The sequence below is a fragment of the Rhodnius prolixus genome, unplaced genomic scaffold (genome assembly GCF_049639745.1).
Source record: "Rhodnius prolixus isolate KJV_2025 unplaced genomic scaffold, Rpr scaffold_10, whole genome shotgun sequence".
In the NCBI taxonomy this organism is placed as follows: domain Eukaryota; kingdom Metazoa; phylum Arthropoda; class Insecta; order Hemiptera; family Reduviidae; genus Rhodnius; species Rhodnius prolixus.
In genome coordinates this window covers 8,485,048-8,504,271 of record NW_027411615.1, presented here as the reverse complement: position 1 = coordinate 8,504,271, position 19,224 = coordinate 8,485,048, and the positions used below count along the sequence as shown (strand labels likewise).

The 19,224-nt window shown below is 35.7% G+C and overlaps 1 protein-coding gene across 2 annotated transcripts in view; it reads right to left on the bottom strand.

Annotated features, from left to right (window-relative positions):
• Positions 1-19,224, bottom strand: part of LOC141456672 (mannosyl-oligosaccharide alpha-1,2-mannosidase IA-like) — a 433,869-nt gene that overhangs the window by 299,246 nt on the left and 115,399 nt on the right. The gene's annotated exons all lie outside the window — the stretch shown is intronic.

The window sequence follows — 19,224 nt, the reverse complement described above, 5'->3', positions numbered from 1 at the left end:
ATGGAAAAGGACTTTTTTGTGGGCCAATCGTGGGCGTTTTTCTTCCAATAACTCTTGAATAATATGCACCTGTAATAGTTTTACCCTTTTCCAGATAGTCGATGAGGATTATTCCTTGCGAATCCCAAAAGACAGTCGCCATAATCTTTCCGGCCGAAGGAACGGTCTTCGCCTTTTTTGGCGCAGATTCCCCCTTGGTAACCCATTGTTTAGATTGTTCTTTGGTCTCAGGAGTGTAGTGATGTATCCATGTTTTATCCACAGTGACGAAACGACGCTTAAAGTCCTGCGGATTCTTCTGGAACAGCTGCAAACCGTCCTTGCAACACTTCACACGATTTCGTTTTTGGTCAAGCGTGAGCAATCGCGGCACCCGGATAGCTTTGTCATGTCCAAATGTTGATGCAAAATATTATGTACCCGTTCATTCGAAATGCCCACAGCACTAGCAATCTCACGCACCTTCACTCTTCTGTCATCCATCACCATATCATGGATTTTATCAATGATTTCTGGAGTAGTAACCTCAACAGGGCGTCCAGAACGTTCAGCGTCACTTGTGCCCATATGGCCACTCCGAAAATTTTGAAACCACGTATAAACTGTTCTAATCGAAGGTGCAGAGTCACCATAATGTTTATCAAGCTTCTCTTTAGTCTCCTGAGGCGTTTTGCTTTTCATAAAGTAGTGTTTAATCAACACACGAAATTCTTTTTCGTCCATTTTTGGAAAATCACTCGACTTCCTCGATTCAAACGAATGCCAAACACAAAGAAATAGACCGATCTGGCTGAAACTTGGTGTGTGTTCTTCCAAGAGATGCTACTAACTAAACATAACCTCGATACGCGCCAGTGGTGCTATCTCTCTGACTTTGCACGGACTTTCCCTCGTATAATAAGGCAGTTGTAATTATTACTTTAATTGAAAATAAACAAATATCAAAATTCGAACCTAATGGATTTTGCGACTTCTCGTAGAAACAACACACAATCTTTTTCATTTTCAATTCAATCACTCTGCATTCTGGTCCATAAACCATTAAAGAAGATTTCACAACAAACTTATTTAAACAAAATAGTTTCAATGATAATTGGATAAGTAAACAAAATGGTTTAAAAAATAAGGTAAGGATTTTCTTTTTAAACTAAAAATCTAAGAAGTTTAAGTTCGAATGGCGTAAAGCAGACATTAAAAAACAAATGAGAACGCTAGTTATATTACTAAAAACAAGAGATTATTCTCATATTCAACAAGAGATTATTGATTTTAATGGTACCATTAAATATTATAATGGATAATTAAAGTTTTGTAATAAAAAATATTAAGCTTCTTAATAAAAGCTTGCATAAAAACTGCAATGCATTAATACAAAAAATGATTTAAAGGGCGTAAAAATAGCTAACTTCATTTAAAGTGCAGTAACTAATAAATTGAATCCATGGTAAAGAGGCCATTGAACCGGTACTGTCCAATAAGGAATTGTCTAGAGAGGAAGACCCTATAAGATTCAAAGAATAAACAACTGTGAGAGAGGTCACCTTCAAATAATTTAGATTGCAACAGCGGCTAGTCTGTCTTCATCGACTCACTTGCAGCTAATTTTATCTGTACAGAGATGTAATTAGAGTTCAATAACCTGTGGAGGGGTCAACTAATTAATGGCGGCTGCACCTTAATTGGAACAGTGAACGAGAAAAATCTGTCATGAGAACTGTTAATAGGGATTATGGGATTATTTGGTTTTAATTCTTGCAGTAACATGTTTTGGAACTTATGTTCAAAGAACTGCCGACGAACACGTTCTAACAAAAGCTCTAATCCGAGAATCATTCCAATTTCACTTTTTTCCCAGCAATAAATATAGGATTAAATAATTACTTGAAGAATAAGTGGACCATAGGATGGCCTAAATTGTGTACAAGAAGAAGATGAAGCGTTCAATTAAAAAATGAACATTTTCAGCAAATAACAGTTGATTAATACCTGAATTAAATCCATCTAGAAAGAATTATTTAAAGGCTAAGAAAATATTGGTGATTCCAGCCTACGTTGAATTCTAGAATTTTAAGTAATCAGGAAAGTAAGGCTACAAAAGAGAGCTGCCTGCCAATATATCAACTTCGCCAATATTACAGACTGCTATCTTGCACAGCCCACTAGATCAACAAATCCTACACCTGGTGTACCTTAGCCTTCACTTATAGAACATTGCACCCAAACGAGTGTACATCAATTTAACATTTAACTTACGTCTCTTTTAATCGGGTTTTGATTAATAGATCAATTATCAATACAATTTATCGATTAATGCCTCTCAAACAGAGATCCAATTTAATTGCCATTTAATTAAAAGCACTAATTAAATCGATATAATCGCAAAACTCTCATCCACACAACCTATCCACTAAGTTTTCTTCAAAAGTAGGATTGGCTTCAATAAGTCCAAAGGAAGGAAGTACCGCAGACCTAGCAGTAAAACCTTTAGAGGATAGGTTTAGACCAGCGTTTAACCTTTTTTAAGCCATCTTTGATTTCACAGAATCTTTTTTTTTTTTTTATCTCAGAGCGGGCTAAACTGAAGACATAATAACTTCCACGTTCACTGCATTGATCTAGGCCAGAGGACTGCAACCTATTTCAAGTAGAGAGCCATTTCTCCTTAAATAATTTTAATAAATCTTACCAAGAGCCGCAAGTGAAAAAACGAGTGAATAACTCGTCATAATAATAGATCATTTGTGTTCACAAATTATTATTTTATGATATTCAATAACATTTAAATGTTTTATATATTTATTTTCACATATTGCAAAGTAAATAAACGAACAAATAACAACTAAACCTGTGTTTGAATGAAAATGGCGGCAGTCTATATATTACTTACTGTATTTTAATATAATTCTAGTCAATTTCAAATCTATCACATTTAGATAAAATTCTTTTTGAAAAAATATCTTTACTTTAATAAATGAAATTTTCATTTGTTTGAATAAAATTGAAATATACAATTTATTTTAGAAAGGCTGAAGAGCCACACAATTTGGATAAGGTTGCCGACCCCTTACCTAGTCCAATATGAAGGGCGTTACCACTTCATTAAGGAGCTAGTACAAAACAGAACAACATCATTCGAATTTTCATAGTAATCATTGAATCTTTAAACCAATCTACAATCTTCACAAGCCAATCACCGTGCGTCCCCTGAATCTTGAATTAACCTTGCGTTAGCCACTCATTCTGGCCCATTTTCATCAATCGTTCGTTACAATTCCTACCATCATTCGTTCTGGCTAAAATATATACTCCAGTAATCAGTTAGGTATTTTAATTACAAAATATAGATTAGTGTTAGGTTAATTAGTGTTCAGAATGAGTCACCTCCATGTATGAAATCTCTCTCGCCCTGTCACAATTAACAATCGATTCTTCCTCTAAAATCATTCACTACCTTCTCTCAACAGAAACTGGACCACAAACACTCCTTAGAATCAATTTTGGTGAAAAGATTTTCAAAAATAAAAGCGATAAACAAATTTAAATTAAAGCTTCTAGAGAAGGGGAACCTTACTAACTCCTGCAATCTGTCTTCGAAATGCTGTCTCTGCTCAGTCTAATTTCAGATATGGAAATGAAAGGACACGTATTCTACGAAAACACTTTCTTCGATGCGCAGAAATAGTTTATTGTTCTGATAGGCGCCACGGTAGCAGAGCGGTTAGAGGCGAGACCTGCGAATCTAATATGTATTGTAGTACTGGGTTCGATTCCCGGTCTTTAGGCCTTGAATTTTATTTAATGGTTAATAAAAGAAATTTACAGTAAAGTATGTTTGCTAGTCGTCTCCGTCCACGACACCTTTATTGGTAGATAGACGTTAAGCCCCGCCTGAAAAAATAGGCGATTACTTTACTTTACTTACTTTACTTTTATTGTTCTGAATCAGCATTTCAAAAAAGGAGCAATGTTCAATAAAATCGTGCTTTTGATTTGACAGATATCGGATCGAATCTCTAAAGCTCTTTTAAAGAGTTTATAAAAGTTCGTATTACCTCAGAAGAAAACTTTCCCAAATGATGTACATTATAAATGAAACTATCCAACGAATACTTTTCCAGCTCATTTTCCTCCTTCTGATAATAATGTATGGTCTCAATGTTTGCGAAATACTCACCTGAAACAAATATATAAAAAAGAATTAGATTTTCAATTTAAAAAAGAAAAGATTATTTATTTATTAGCTGCCTATATAATATATACTTCAGGCAAAGTATAGATAAAGTGATGCAGAAGCTGCCCAGCATAGTCGATGCAGAACGAAACCTAAACGAGGATACAAAAAGAGAGAATCAGCCAGTGCTGTCTCTCGGGTATTTCAATGTCTGGAATTGTGTAGGATAGGAGATCACCAGCCCGACGTTGTTTTAGATTTGTCTTTGAGGATTATCAGGATGGATTTTTGGGGAATCAAAAATTCGAACTACTAAATTGGGTTAAGCAGAATAGACTTCTGTGGGAATTTAAGGGATCGTTCTGTGGATAGATTAGGTGGCAAAGGAAGATATTTAGATCTTTGTGAAGCGTGAGATTAGAGACATTCTATGGAGCATTAACAATAATGCAGCGTAGGACTTTCGATTGAAAGGATTTAATGCGGGAGATATTGGAGGGTTTAGCTGAGCCCCGACAGCTCTGATCCGTAATACCAGATGGGTTTAAGTAAGTTCTTGTAGTGATTAGTTTATTGGGTGTGCTTAGTGTAGATTTAGGTCTGATCATGTGTCTTAGTAGTCCGTACCTTTTGTTTGGTAGTATTCTTAAATAATAATAATAATAATAATAATAATAATAGTAATAATAATAATAATAATAATAATAATAGTAATAATAATTAGAAGGGAAGGGATTAGCTATGAGGTTAGCATACTGGACTCCCACGCGGAGGTCCCGGGTTCGAATCCAGCAGCTGACCCTTAGATTTTCTCTTCCTAGGAGCTTCTTACAGCTCACTGTCCGGTGATGGACAGTGTTGTCTGTAACGAGAGAACACTGTCCGGAGGCCGGCAGTGCACTGAAAAAAGCTCCGAGCGCTAATAACTTCAGCTGTTGATGCGCTAAAAAAAAAAAAATAATAATAATAATAATTAGACAAAATCATAGCACAGAAATAACCATTTTATGCAATATTTAGTATGGCTAGGATGAACTTTTAAAGATTTTAAATACCAAAGGGGAAAGTGAGAAATCTTTTAGACAGAACAAAACTGGGGACTTGAAATCTTCAGGCCTGTGCTTTGGTCTTTAGGACAAGACGACCCTACAGATAACTGTTAAGGTGGAAGTGCAATTACGTGAGGGGGCTAAACTATGATATGTCATTAAAAAAAAAGACATCAAGGTAGACTTTTTTTTTGTAAGCTTGGATAACCAAACCGAAAAGCCAAGCGAATGTCGCTGAAGGAAAGATTCAATATTCCAACTATCTGGACAGGCCTTGACAGACCTCCCGGCCGAGGTCAGCGTGTTCTGCTATTCTAGGATAGATACAAATCCCTTACTATCTGTAAAATGAGATCTCTTAGTGTAGCGCTAACCCACATTTATTTAATCTTTCTGATCATTATCTTCTGCCATAACGGAGAAAAATAATTTTTACCATATTATGTGAATAATACCCTAAATACCTTCGATTTTCGCATTTACTGATTATTTTCGGTATAGTTTTCCATGTTGAAAGCATTTTATTACCATTGTTCACAATTAAAATTTATGTATTCCAGCAAACAGTGGATTTTCAGTTAATAGTTGAACATTATATAGAAGGCCATTATTTGTGGCATTTTAAATTGAAAGCAGAAAAAAATGTTTCATTGAAGAAATGGTAAAAATTAATACTGAGACTGGCTTCACAATATTTCGAATTCTGTAACTCACTGACGTGACGCACCTTCTGATACCACTTAAGACTTATACGAGGTGTGTTCAAAAAGTAACGGGAATTTTTAAATTTCGCGGGTTTGGAGAGTCTGATTGTAAATTTTTTTTTATTATTATGTTGGTACACATGCCCCTGAAGTACGATAAAATTTTCAGTAATATTCATTGTTTACTTCTTAAGTGGCAGCCGTTAAGGTTAGACGTGTTTTTCGAGCTTGGCGATTTTTGTTTGTTAAAAAAAATGGATCAAAGAATTTGTATTAAATTTTGCGTAAAAAATGAAATAAAGTGTAATAAAGTGTGTGAAATGTTAATAAAGGCATATGGTGAGTCTGCTATGAGTAAAACAAGGATTTACGAGTGGTATAAGCGTTTCCAAGATGGCCGCGAAAACGTTGAAGATGACGAACGACCTGGACGTCCAAGCACATCAACAACCGATGAAAACGTGAAAAAAGTGAAAGAAATGGTTATGAACGATCGCCGAATCACAATCAGAGAAGTCGCTGATGATGTTGCCATATCAATTGGCTCATGCCATGAAATTTTTTCGGATGTTTTGGGTATGAAACGTGTGGCAGCAAAATTTGTTCCAAAATTGTTGAATTTCGAACAAAAACAGCGGAGAATGGAAGTTGCTCAAGAGTCACTCAATGAAGTCGACAACGATGCGGATCTACTGAAACGTGTTATAACAGGTGACGAAACATGGGTTTACGGATATGATGTCGAAACTAAGGCTCAATCGTCCCAGTGGAGGCATTCTGGATCGCCAAGACCGAAAAAGGCTCGACAAGTGCGGTCGAATGTGAAGGTTATGCTCACTGTGTTCTTCGATTTTAATGGCATAGTGCATCATGAATTCTTGCCACAAGGTCAAACAATCAATAAGGAGTACTACCTACAAGTTCAACGCCGTTTGCGTGAAGCAATCCGAAAAAAACGCCCGGATTTGTGGCAAAACAATTCATGGATTTTGCACCACGATAATGCACCTGCTCACACTTCATTGCTTGTTCGTGAATTTTTGGCCAAAAACAAAACTTTAACGATGTCCCAGCCTCCATATTCGCCAGACATGGCTCCATGTGACTTTTTCTATTTCCAAACATAAAGAGAACATTAAAAGGCCGTCGTTTTACAAGCATAGATGACATTAAAAGCGAATCGCTGAAAGAGCTGAAAGCTATCACAAAGATCGAGTTTCAGAAGTGTTTCGAGGATTGGAAAAAGCGCTGGCACAAGTGTATTGTATGCGAAGGGGACTACTTTGAAGGCGACAATATTAATGTAGATGAATAAATAAATATTTTTTTCAAAAAACGAAAATTCCCGTTACTTTTTGAACACACCTCGTATAATGTACTTTTCGGTGCCTCACTTAACGAGTAATTACAACACGATTTGGTACTACATGTATTTATTAATTTTTTTTCCTTCCTGAATCGCAATAAACACATGTTATGGTTTGTAGTATGTACCAGAAAAATATAATTATTCAAGTTACTAACTAATGAAGTAAAATATAACTTACAAGATAAGTACAGCACTGTAAAAATCTAGCATGTTTGACCTTATCTAGGAGTACTATGACCTACTAGTATTTTAATTTAATCTTTTAGATAATGCATGTTCAAGTAACTAGTCCAAGATTAATGCATTCAATTAGTGCAGACATTTTCATTATGCTCTGAACAAAGATAAAATAAATTGAAATATTAAATATACACAAAACAATTACAAATGGAAATTAATTAATTATCTCAAAAAGTACAGTCATAAGTAGGGAACGGATTCGTATGTATTTACATATTTTTTTCTAGGCAATTTACAGACGTTTTTCAACTAGAAGTATTCATACTGACACTTTTTAAGCCGTTTGAGTCTACTTTTATTTCACATATTTCCACATATTTGGATGTTATCGCATATTTATACATATTTGATTAAAATAAATAAATATTTCTACATATTTAATCAAAATATGTACATATTTTTTCATTTTAGGCATATTTTCATAATTGGGAGGTGATTGACAGGAACTGTGAACCACAGACTGTAGGGCTGTGAATCACAGTGGGTACAATGGTTATTGTAATTTACACAGAATGCTGCTAAACAGTGACGGGCACTTTGTTAGTTCTTTGAAGTTGTTTGACGTTGTCTGTTCTTTCAGCTCGTTCGTTTAAGTGTCCAATTCATTTCGTTCGGTCACTTAGTGTATTCTTTTTTGGGTGAAATGCCACGAACATCGGCCTCAAACAAACAACTGGTTGCTAAATATCTTCGCGAGTTTCCAGCAGAACTTTTTCGAAGTGATGGAGACATTTTGTACTGCACAATTTGTGACAAGCGCGTTTCTTGCTCTCAACGTTCCCAAGTCACCCAACATATTGCCACCGGATCGCACATAGAGAATAAAAACAGAAAGAAAGAGAGGACGTCCTATCAAGCCTTCCTTACATCTCCATCATCAAGTAAGTCTACTCTGAGTACAGATCTGTGTCGGGCTTTGGTTAGAGCAGATATCCCTTTCCACAAACTTAAAAATCTTATTTCAAAGGATTCTTAGAGACCCATATTGGGAAAAAAATGCCTGACGAGAGCACTCTGCGGAAAAACTACCTGGAAGATATCTATAAAGATACACTAACCAAAATTCGAGAACATATCAAAGATGGACCGATTTGGGTGTCAATTGATGAAACCACTGACGTTGAGGGCAGGTATATTGTCAATGCAGTTATTGGAAAACTTGACAGTGATGCTGATGTGGATTCAAAGCCATTCCTTTTGAACTGTGAGGTTCTTGAAAAATGCAATCATTCCACCATTTCACGATTCTTCGATGCCTCAATGCATATCCTATGGCCCAGTGGAGTTTTGAACGAAAAAGTTCTTTTGTTTCTCTCTGATGCTGCATGCAGATGAGCATGCAAATAATCAATTTCTACTCTTCAGCATGGGTATTGGATGTTAGAAACAGATGCTAGAACGGTAGATTTAGTCATTTTAGGAAGGGAGGTTACCCTAAAGAAGCTAAATGGCTAACTCTACTGTTATTCTGGCATTCCTGACAGAAGCAGGACTGGCTAGTCTGAAGCTAGAGCTTATTCGGACGGTACCCGGTAAGAAAAGGGAAGCCGGCAGATATTACCCATAGTTTCCACGCCCACTTATCACTTCCTAGTCAGGAATCCTAACAACCAGGAGAAGCTGCTACATTTTGCCAAAAAAAAATAGAGTGCATTGCTGTTTGAAGAATGGGAGGCGCCACGGTAGCCGAGCGGTTAGAGGCGAGACCTGCGAAGCTAATATGTATTGTGGTACTGGGTTCGATTCCCGGTCTTTAGGCCTTGGATTTTATTTAATGGTTATTATAAGAAATTTATATTAAAGTATGTTTGCTAGTCGCCTCCGCCCACGACACCTAATTGGTAGTTGGACGTAAAGCCGACCTGAAAAAATAGGCAATTACTTTACTATGTTTGAAGAAATGAGAATTGTGCGCCTCTTTGGGATATGACCAGTCTAAAGACTAAAGATCCTGGGTATAACTGAATGCCATGGCCTACTGAATGAGTTTAAAATGGATTTTTTTTTTTACCCAGTGGTAACACTCCAATACATAAGGCTATTGGTCGCTCACTTTACTTGAGAGGAGATCACGAGGCCACTGTCTCTTAAGGCGTCTTGTCCGGGTTGTCAGGAAGAGTTCTTAAATAAAGATTTTTAGCTAGAGTATTTATATGAGAATTCAGGTTGAAGTGGAGTTTTTAAAATGGAATGAACATCTCTTCTGTGCTGGTTCCACTCTTTGACAGTTTGTACTACTTCTTCAGCAGTTACTGGAAGCTGAGGAGAGTAAGCAACGATCCTAACTAAACGGCTGAATAACTTATCCTTCCCTTAAAAACAATTAATAAACTTCTGCGTTTCTCTGAATAAAGAAATAATATTAGAAGTTTTGAAATGAAAGAGGTTTGGTGAAGGTGAATATTAAGGATTCAGAACTTGAAAATTAGCAATTTTTGCTACAAATACAAATTCACCTAAGAAATATTAACAAAGAGCCAGCTGGTCTTTACGAGTTTAAAAACTTTATCAGCTTTAAGTAATAACGTTCTATCAGCGGCTATCCTTTAATGAGTTTCAACTTCGACAAAATATCTACCGGTAGAACAGAAAGGTGGCTTTCAACACAATAGCCTCCACCGCCACAAACCGCCCCATCTCGGCCGGCCATTACTCCAAACAGCCACCACCAACTTAACTTAATTATTACAACAAATTGTTCACAATCATTAGGAAACCTCTCACTCGTCAGTAAATTTATATTTAATAACTTTCCATCAAAAATAGATTTTAATGTTGCTTTTATTAAAGGGGATGTAAAATTATTTAATGGTGTTCGTAATATTAAATTCATGAAAAGATATTAGGATCATGCAAATAAATGAGAATTAATTATGGATGCAACTTGATTGCCAGGGACTGTAATTTAAAAATCATTGCTTGGAAAAATCTTGTTCTTAAAGTTGGACTTTTGATATGAAAAGCTCACAGAACTTGGTCCTAAGCAATTAAAATTTTAAGAGACAAATTTAAGACCTTAAATATAAAAAACCACAAAATAAAACAAACCTGGAGAAAAAACCACAGAGAAAGACTCTACCAATCGAATCCAAGTAAAATGGTCACAGGAGAAAGCGAAGTAGTAAAAAGTTGCAAGAATTACACTGTTACTGAGTACTTCTTTACTCCTTGACACCATCTTCGGGAAACAGAAAAATCCTTTCGAGAATAGAGGTACTCTCCTCAACTGGGAGCAACATTTAACTCTTTTAAACCTACAAAAGTTTTTACTACATAAAATTGAATAAAATAAAAAATAAATAAAATCCGAGGACGTGAATTATACCATCCGCAATAACATACAGGGGGTGGACAAAAAAATGGAAACACTTGACTTTTGGCATCATAATGTTTGAACATGTTCAAATCAATCAAAACTTGACATATTTTAATGTTTTTTTTTTTAAATTCTGTTATTTGATATGGTTTTTTAACCTGCCTTTTTTTAAAAAAAAAAACCAAAAGAAATTTAAGGAAATTGTTTATAACCTTCTAGAAATGGCAGACCTCTCAGACTTTCAAAGAGGCCAAATTGTTGGTGCTCGAATGGCAGTGTAACAGAATGTGCCCGAATATTTGGCGTTTCAAGAGGTAATGTCTCAAAAGTAATGACTGCTTTTGAAAGAGAAGGAAAAACGTCCTCAGCCAAGCACAGATCTGGTCGAAAGTCGAAGTTGTCTGAGAGAGACCGTCGGACTCTAAAGCGAATTGTTAGAGCTGATCGCAAGACCACAGCTCCTAAAATCACTATTGAGCTCAATAGACATGTACAGAACTCAGTTTCCACAAAAGTATTTTGATGATTTTTCAAGGTGTTTCCATTTTTTTTGTCCACCCCCTGTATAATAGGTATAGGTATATAAAAAAATAGGTTATGAAGATAATTTAGCAAAAAACTGAGAATATGTCAACAACAAGCGGAGAAGAACCTACTACAGAAGGCTTAAAAATCCTAAGAACAATAGAAATACCTTGGGCTCTGTCATCAGTAAGAATGGTTCAAGTAAAAACGATATACTACAAAGAAATGTAAGGGTAAAAAGAGTAATTGGCTTGCTGAACCCCGTATTGTGGAGCGGCAATATTCTAGGCAATACCAAAAAAGGCAAGTAGCTTGGTATACTACAGTATGCCGCTGAGACTTGGGACTTGAATAAAAGGAAAAAGTTTCCAGCCATCGAGATGGATTACTGGAGAAGGGTAGCATGAATATGTAGGCTTGAAAGAGTATGAAACGGAGTAATAAGAAAAAGAAAATGAACATTTCAACAAAATGTTGCTACAGAAGGTGGAGGAAAAGGAAGTTAATATGGTACAGCAAAATAAAAGAATGGCTAGGGAAATTCTAGACTGGGAAGCTTAAAGAAGAAGAAAGGGTAGACCCAAGGAAAAGTGGCTAGATAGCATCCCAGAAAGCCTCTACGGTTACTGGCTACTGAAAGAAGATGATAACTGGGATAGACCCAGTTGGAAGATGAAATTAAAAAGAAATATTTGGACGAGGAAAGCTTAAATTTTGATGAACTCCTTTAAAAGAATTTATACGTATATAACAATAAAATCGTGGGACTAATTTTTGAAAAGATCTCAAAATACTGGAAAATCTATTCAGTAATGTGACTCAGTCAACTGATTTTCTTAAAAATTTAGTCCCACATTTGATTCTTATTAGTATTATATAGGACAGCGTTTCCCAACACTGGTGGTACGCGACAAATACTCAATAATGGTGGACATAAAAAATTTTAAAAAAATTAAAGCATAAAAATATCAAAGAAACGTTTTTTCCTATAATACATAGAAATTATTTGAATTAATAATATTATACAGTTAAGTTGTTAATTTGTAGGTACAGTAATAAGGTTGGTCTGTCTCAAGATATACGAGAAAATATAATAGCACATTTAACAGGATTAAAATTATCTTTCATGGAGTATTTTCCAAAACCCGAAAACACAAATGATAGTTGGATATCAAACACCTTCTTTAAAGAAAATTTAGGAAAAGCTACATCATTATCAATAAAAGATAAAGAAAATTTAATAGCATTATCATGTGACAGAACTTAAATGATAACTATGTAAAGATCTGCTTAAAGAGACTGATTGTAATGAGTAAGCTCTATCCAAGCAACATTAAATTTAATTGGTACTTACAGGTAGTTGAATGCTTAAAAGAAATTAATTTAGAAGATTTGGGCATAAATATAATAATCCTAAAGAAGAACTTTGTAAATTAATTAATAATTTTGACGAGAAAAATATGTACGCAATTTTTAATTGTTTAAAACAAAGTTTTAAAACTAAGATCTTAAACTTTACAAAGTTTATAAAGTGAACATGAACTTGAACTCATTTGTAAGAGATACATAGTACCTCTATACAAATAAAGGTAGTAATAGTAAAATAGCACACTCGGAATAACAAATTTCATGAAATACAATCATTTTTACGAAGTGGTACAATTTAGCATGATGTACTACCAAGTGGTAGGCGAGCCAAAAATGGTTGGGAAACGCTGATATAGGAGATAAGACCGGAAAATAAGTCAAATTTGGCCAAAATTTTAATCTACACGGGATAGGGAAACTAAATGGTCAAATTTGAAATTTCCGCTCTCAAAAATTTCAGTTACGCTGACAAAATTCATTTTTTTATATTATTAAATTATTTTATTTTAATTTAAAATATTGGTGTAATCAGTTAATAAATGGTTAGATCTATTTTTAAGGGGCTTCATAGAGATTGAGGAGCTTTGGAAGAGTGCTTTACTAGTTTGTAAGCCACGCCTTCAAAGCTTGCATATCACGGCAGCTGTATTTATATATACCTAAAACCACACAAGACACTTCCCAGGCCAACCCTATACATACGTATATACACACTTCTATCCCTAATAACCGTTAACATGTGAACGTTGATAAACTGATATTGGTGGCAACAAACTTATCGAGTTTAATGTTCATACTCATTAAATATCAATTTCCTATTTACCTAGCTTAATTTTATGTAACTTGATGTATGCTGTTGATGAAGATTAATAAATAATTCCCTTTATTTGATGCACTTTAGCTTTTAGACAATTTTACTTAATTAAAATAATATTATATCAAAAATAACGTAAAAGTAGTCCAAATAGAATTTCCATTAGCAGTTAACCAATTGCTATATAGCAGAGATTAACTACTTTACATACTCGTATTAGATCGACTTATTCTCTGATAAATTTGTTGCGATCAGCTATTAAAATCTTGACATTTAATACGTCAAACTCGTAATAAGAAATAATGCGGGAAATGTATTATTAAGGGTTATAAAATACGAGGTGTGGGAATTACAATAAATAACGAGAATGATGCTGCTACAGAAAAACTATGCATGCGCAAAATCCTAACGACCGACAGCTGTGCAGCTTAAAGCCTTCTCTTTCGATTGCAGCGTCTCACGTGTTTGTAGAGAAATCTGTCTGACCGGAACCGTCGTTTGTGTAAGAGGTGTTAGTTTCGTTTTGCCGAAAACATGATACTACACATGTAGTAGAGCAACGAATTGTCGTGAAATTTCATATGAAACTTAGTAAAACCGCTACTGAAGCTTATCTGTTATTAAAAGAAGTTTATGGCGATGAATGTTAATCACGTGCGCGAGTTTTTGAGTGATTCAAGCGTTTCCAAGATGGCCGAGATGTCGACGTCGGAGATGATGACCGCCCATGTCCTTCCATGTCCAAAACGGATGAAAATATCGATTATAATTAATCAACATTACTACCGTGATGTAGCTGATGCTTGCTCAGCTCCGTGCAAGAGTAAGGGAAAAACGACCCGATTTGTGGAAGAACAAGTCACGGGTTCTCCCACAAGACAGCGCGCCAGCTCACACTGCATTGTCTGTCAAGACGTTTCTATAGCCAAGTACAACATCCCAGTTTTAGGCTAACCGTTAGTCGCCTGACCTGGCCCCAAGTGACTTTTATCTGTTCCCCAAAGTCAAATCTGCATTAAAAGGAACAAGATTTCAGTCCGTTGAAGCTGTGAAAGAGAAAGCGGCACGCTGCATGCAGGAGCTCACAGAAAAAGACTTCCAGCACTGTTTCGAACAATGGTAAATTCGCATGGAGCGTTGTAGGGATTGGAGAGAAGTGTATATTGAAGGTGATAATAACTAAATATGTATAAGTATAAAATAAAATGTTTTATAGCAATAGTCTCGTTATTTAATAGCCACAGCTCGTTCCTTATTATTTGAGAAGTACAATAACTACAGGAAAAATAGAGATTTTATATTTTATTTGATTGTCCTGTGTATTAATGCCTGTGTCTGCATGCTCCTAACCAAGGTATCATAATTTGGTACACGTATATCCAGACAAAGATAATGGTAAGAATGAAGTCATAGTCTTCGTTTACGAGTGCACGTTGAATTTCGTCAACTGTTGGCTGTGATCGACTAACAATCGCTTCGATATCAACTTGTTGGCCATACCTCCTACATGGTGAAGAAGTTAGAGCTAGCCACCTCTGTCCACGACACTTAATTTGGTATACTACAATAACTAGTCGGACAAAATAATTAATGTTTTTCATGTTTAGTTGTTGCTAGTCTATTTTTCAAATTTATTTATAACATTTTTAATGATCGTGAGGCGATAGAAATGCTCAAGATGAATTCTTTTAGTAGAGTTAAAGATACGCAGTATCTTACTTCCAACAGCCCATAAATCTGGCTGTTTTTGTTCTCTAGCTGTCGTCGACTAATCTTGGAATAAAAGTTTCTAGTCAAACTTTTGTAGTAAACGTACTAACTGTTGTTTGTCAACAACTCGGTCGATGACATTTTGTTGAACTTTTTTGATTTCTTCGTTGAAAACATGAAGTAACAACAGAATTCGTTAAAAAACATCTGATCATAATCGAGAAGTCTCTATATCTTTGAACCTCCTACATTTAAGACATTAAACTCTTATCAACTGCACTCTACATCTATGAGTTTATTCATAAAATTTTCAGAGTATATTTTAAAAGCAAATTATCAGTCGCCATCAACATACAAGATCTACTTAGTGCAATAGATTTAAATCTAAATAACCTCAAATTTTGACGCACCCTAATATCAAGAATAAATAGAAATCAGAATCATTAAATATAAGGAAAAGAAACAGCACAGCGATTCCAGTGCACTGGACTCCCAACTCTTGGAGATTTTCTTTCCCAGGGTGACAACTACTAATCCGGTGATGCAAGAAAATTTTAAGGAGAGACTCAGTCCGGAGGAGGCCTACCACAGTGCATTGAAATGAGGGCGCTAATAACATCATATTTGAGGCTCCTACTTTTTTTTTTTTTTTTTTAATTTATTTTGTTATTTACAATCTGTATACAGTATACAATAAGTAAATATGAAGAGTATGATGAACTGGTGCGGGAGGAGAGCAGGAGGAGAGAAACTACCCAGCGGTGGCACTCTCTATAGGAGAGAGGAGAATGTGAGGAGAGAGTGTGAGGAGAATAAGAGGAGGAGAGAGGAGAGTAATAATTTAGGTCTTCAGACTGTAAGGAAGTCGCAGGGCCATTGACGATTCAGTCGGCGAGGAGTATTAGGGAGTCAGAGGAGGCGAGAGACTGTACAAGAGGATTAGAGCAAGTAGAGAGAGCAGTATGGAATTTTTGGTATTTAGTCTTGGCGAGTTGGTCTATGAAGGAAATGTTGAGGTCGTGGTGAAGAGTAAGGTTAGTCACGTAGAAAGGAGCGTAAGCTATCTGTCGGAGGAGTTTTAACTGAAATGTCTTGCACTGTCCGTATGTTTGTAGGTTTGGCTGAATCCCACAGCTCTAGTCCGTAAGTCCACCATAGGTTTGAGGATAGTGTTGTATATTAAACGTTTGAGTTCATTGAGCAATTTGGAGCGTCGCCCAAGTAGGCTGTAAAGCAGTTTCTCACGTTTTGTCATTGCTTTGTCTTTTAAGTTTAGTGTGTGGGTTCCACGTGAGTCGTTTGTCTATGTAGAGCCCAAGGTAGCGCACCAGATCTGTACAAGGAAGAGGATTGCTGTTGAAGGTGGACAGGTGGACAGGAGCCCCGCCGGAGAGTAAACGTGGCATGATGGCATTTCTGTGGGGCTCCTAAATTAAAATTTTATACATCACATACAATTTCCTGCATACGTATCTTTATATTTTAGTCATTTTTAGAACTAAAAACATTCTTGACAAGATCGTAGAGGTTAACCTAAATCTAATCGCCACAGTATAAATCAATAAATAGTTCAGTTTTGTGGTCACTCAGTTATCTGTTACTGTCGCTGCTGTTCATAATAATTGAATAGCTAACATTTACTTTTATATTCTATTGTCTCAAGACAATGACAGTAAATCGGAGGCCATAAAAAAGAAATAAATTGGATCTCAGCTCGAGATAATCATAAAAATGGTGCAATAAAAGAAAGGATGATAATAAAAATAATCCAAGAATAATTATTACTCACATCTATCTTTAGTTATTTATTATTCGATTAGATAATTAGTTTTTATATTATCAATTAACTATAAAAGAAACCCATCCCCGGTCTGAGGTTCAGCTCGCTATAATAATAAAGACATTCATTTTTTTATGAGCCTTTCATTCATAGTAGAGTAGAATGTTTACTATCCTGCAATTGTGTGCAGTGATATGTTGCATTTTGATAATGAGCATAAAAATATAATTATTTGGCCAGAAACTCTTGCTTGATCGCCTGAGAAGGAGCTCATATCGCTTGGACCTAAATATTCTGGATAAGGTTCAGTGAAATCTGTCCAACCGAATTTATAATTTTAAACAGGCTTCACCAAAAAACAACACTATATTGAGGTGTTCAATGAACCTGAAAACATGATCTAGGATAATCGGTTAGAGCAGCGGTTCTCAATCTGTGGGTCGCGACCACGGCGGGGGTCGAACGACCAAAACACCGGGGTCGCCTAAAACCATCGGAAAATACATATTTCGCAATTTCTAAGCACTGTTTAGCGATAAAACTGAGCTGCAGAAAATAGCCTTACTTGGTGGACATCTTTGTCATCTTGAATGACTTAAATTTATCACTGCAAGGACCAAATGCAATGTGCCTCGATTTGTCCGAAAAAATTAGATCATTCCAAATGAAACTTCAGCTTCGGAAAAACAAATTGTATAAAAATAAAATTTACATGTTTCCTAGATTATCTGCCTTCTTTGAGGAACATGACATTGTGCCAGACAAAAAAAAATTATGATGATAACTTCTGTGAAAGAACATTTGCACATGCTAGCAGACGAAATTTCATCATACTTTCCTCTAATCTACCTGACACCCCATTTGCACTTGCCAGAAGTCCATTCACAGTGAAAGTGGAAGATGTTCCGGAGACAGCGCAAGAAGAGTTCATTGACCTAATTAACAATGATGCAACGAGAACAGATTTCTCTAAGATGCCACTGACAAAATTCTGGATTAAGTATTTACAGTTATATCCTATTCTGTCTGAGACTGTGCTGCGCCTTCTTCTTCCTTTTTCAACAACATATCTTTGCGAAACAGGGTTTTCCAGCTTGCTGGTAATCAAGTCTAAATACCGAAGTAGACTTGTTGTGGAAAATGATCTTCGCTGTGCCCTTGTAAAGACTGGCCCAAGAATTTCTGAATTGGTAAGCAAGAAGCAACCACAACCATCTCACTGTTGCAAAATATTGCACTCTTGTTTACTGTTATATTACTGTTATATTTAAACCCATGCTATGCCATGGAGAAATGTTATTTATTGGTATTAGTAATAATATTTGAATATTGAGGATTGTCTACTATTTGCTAGTTTTAGTTAGAGATAAACATTTAAAGTGATGATGAAATGTTTTGATTTGGAAGTTTTATTATTATTAAACTTTCTGCCCACGCAATCGAGAAAATTGTTTAAATTATTCAGAGAACTGCAATGAAATGGAATCATTGTAGACAAAACTAGGTAATTAGATTCAAAGAAAGGAGAAACAGAATAATCCTGGTCCAAAACAATCTTGTCGCTTCCATACCCCTTAATAGCCTCCTCAAACTTAGCATTCGCGTGCAAATATAACCGTCCAACTGGGCGGTGCGCTTCGTCGCCTCCTCCATCTTTCTCTGCTATTAAAAGTAGGCCAACATAAAATGCCCCAGATAGAACGCCATCTTTTTAACATCGTTTGGACTCTATTTTTTTTTTATTCCGCTTTCATTCTTCATCTTAAATCTTTAAAAAGGAATGTTTCTTTGCTTTTGTTCCTCTTTATTTAAGACGCCATCCCAGTACCCTTATAGATATTCTACCCATCTTCGCTCAAAGGAGTAACTCTTCCTGCACGTTTCATTTCCCTTTAATTACTTAAACCCTTGCAAAACTAAGTCTTAACGAACTCGATATTTCAGGCTTCATCAAGCTTCTAGTGAGTACTAACATCAACAAGAACAACATTTCTGCCAACTAATTGATTTTAAACAGGACTTGAAACGAGTATATCAGAATTAGAGACAGTCACTAAGGAATTTGGAAAAAAAATTATACGGTATCTGCGGGCGATGGACATTGAAATGTATATTGGAAAAATGAAAAAGAACTTACAAATTTAGGGCATTGTTCTAATCTTTAAAAAAGAGACTAAA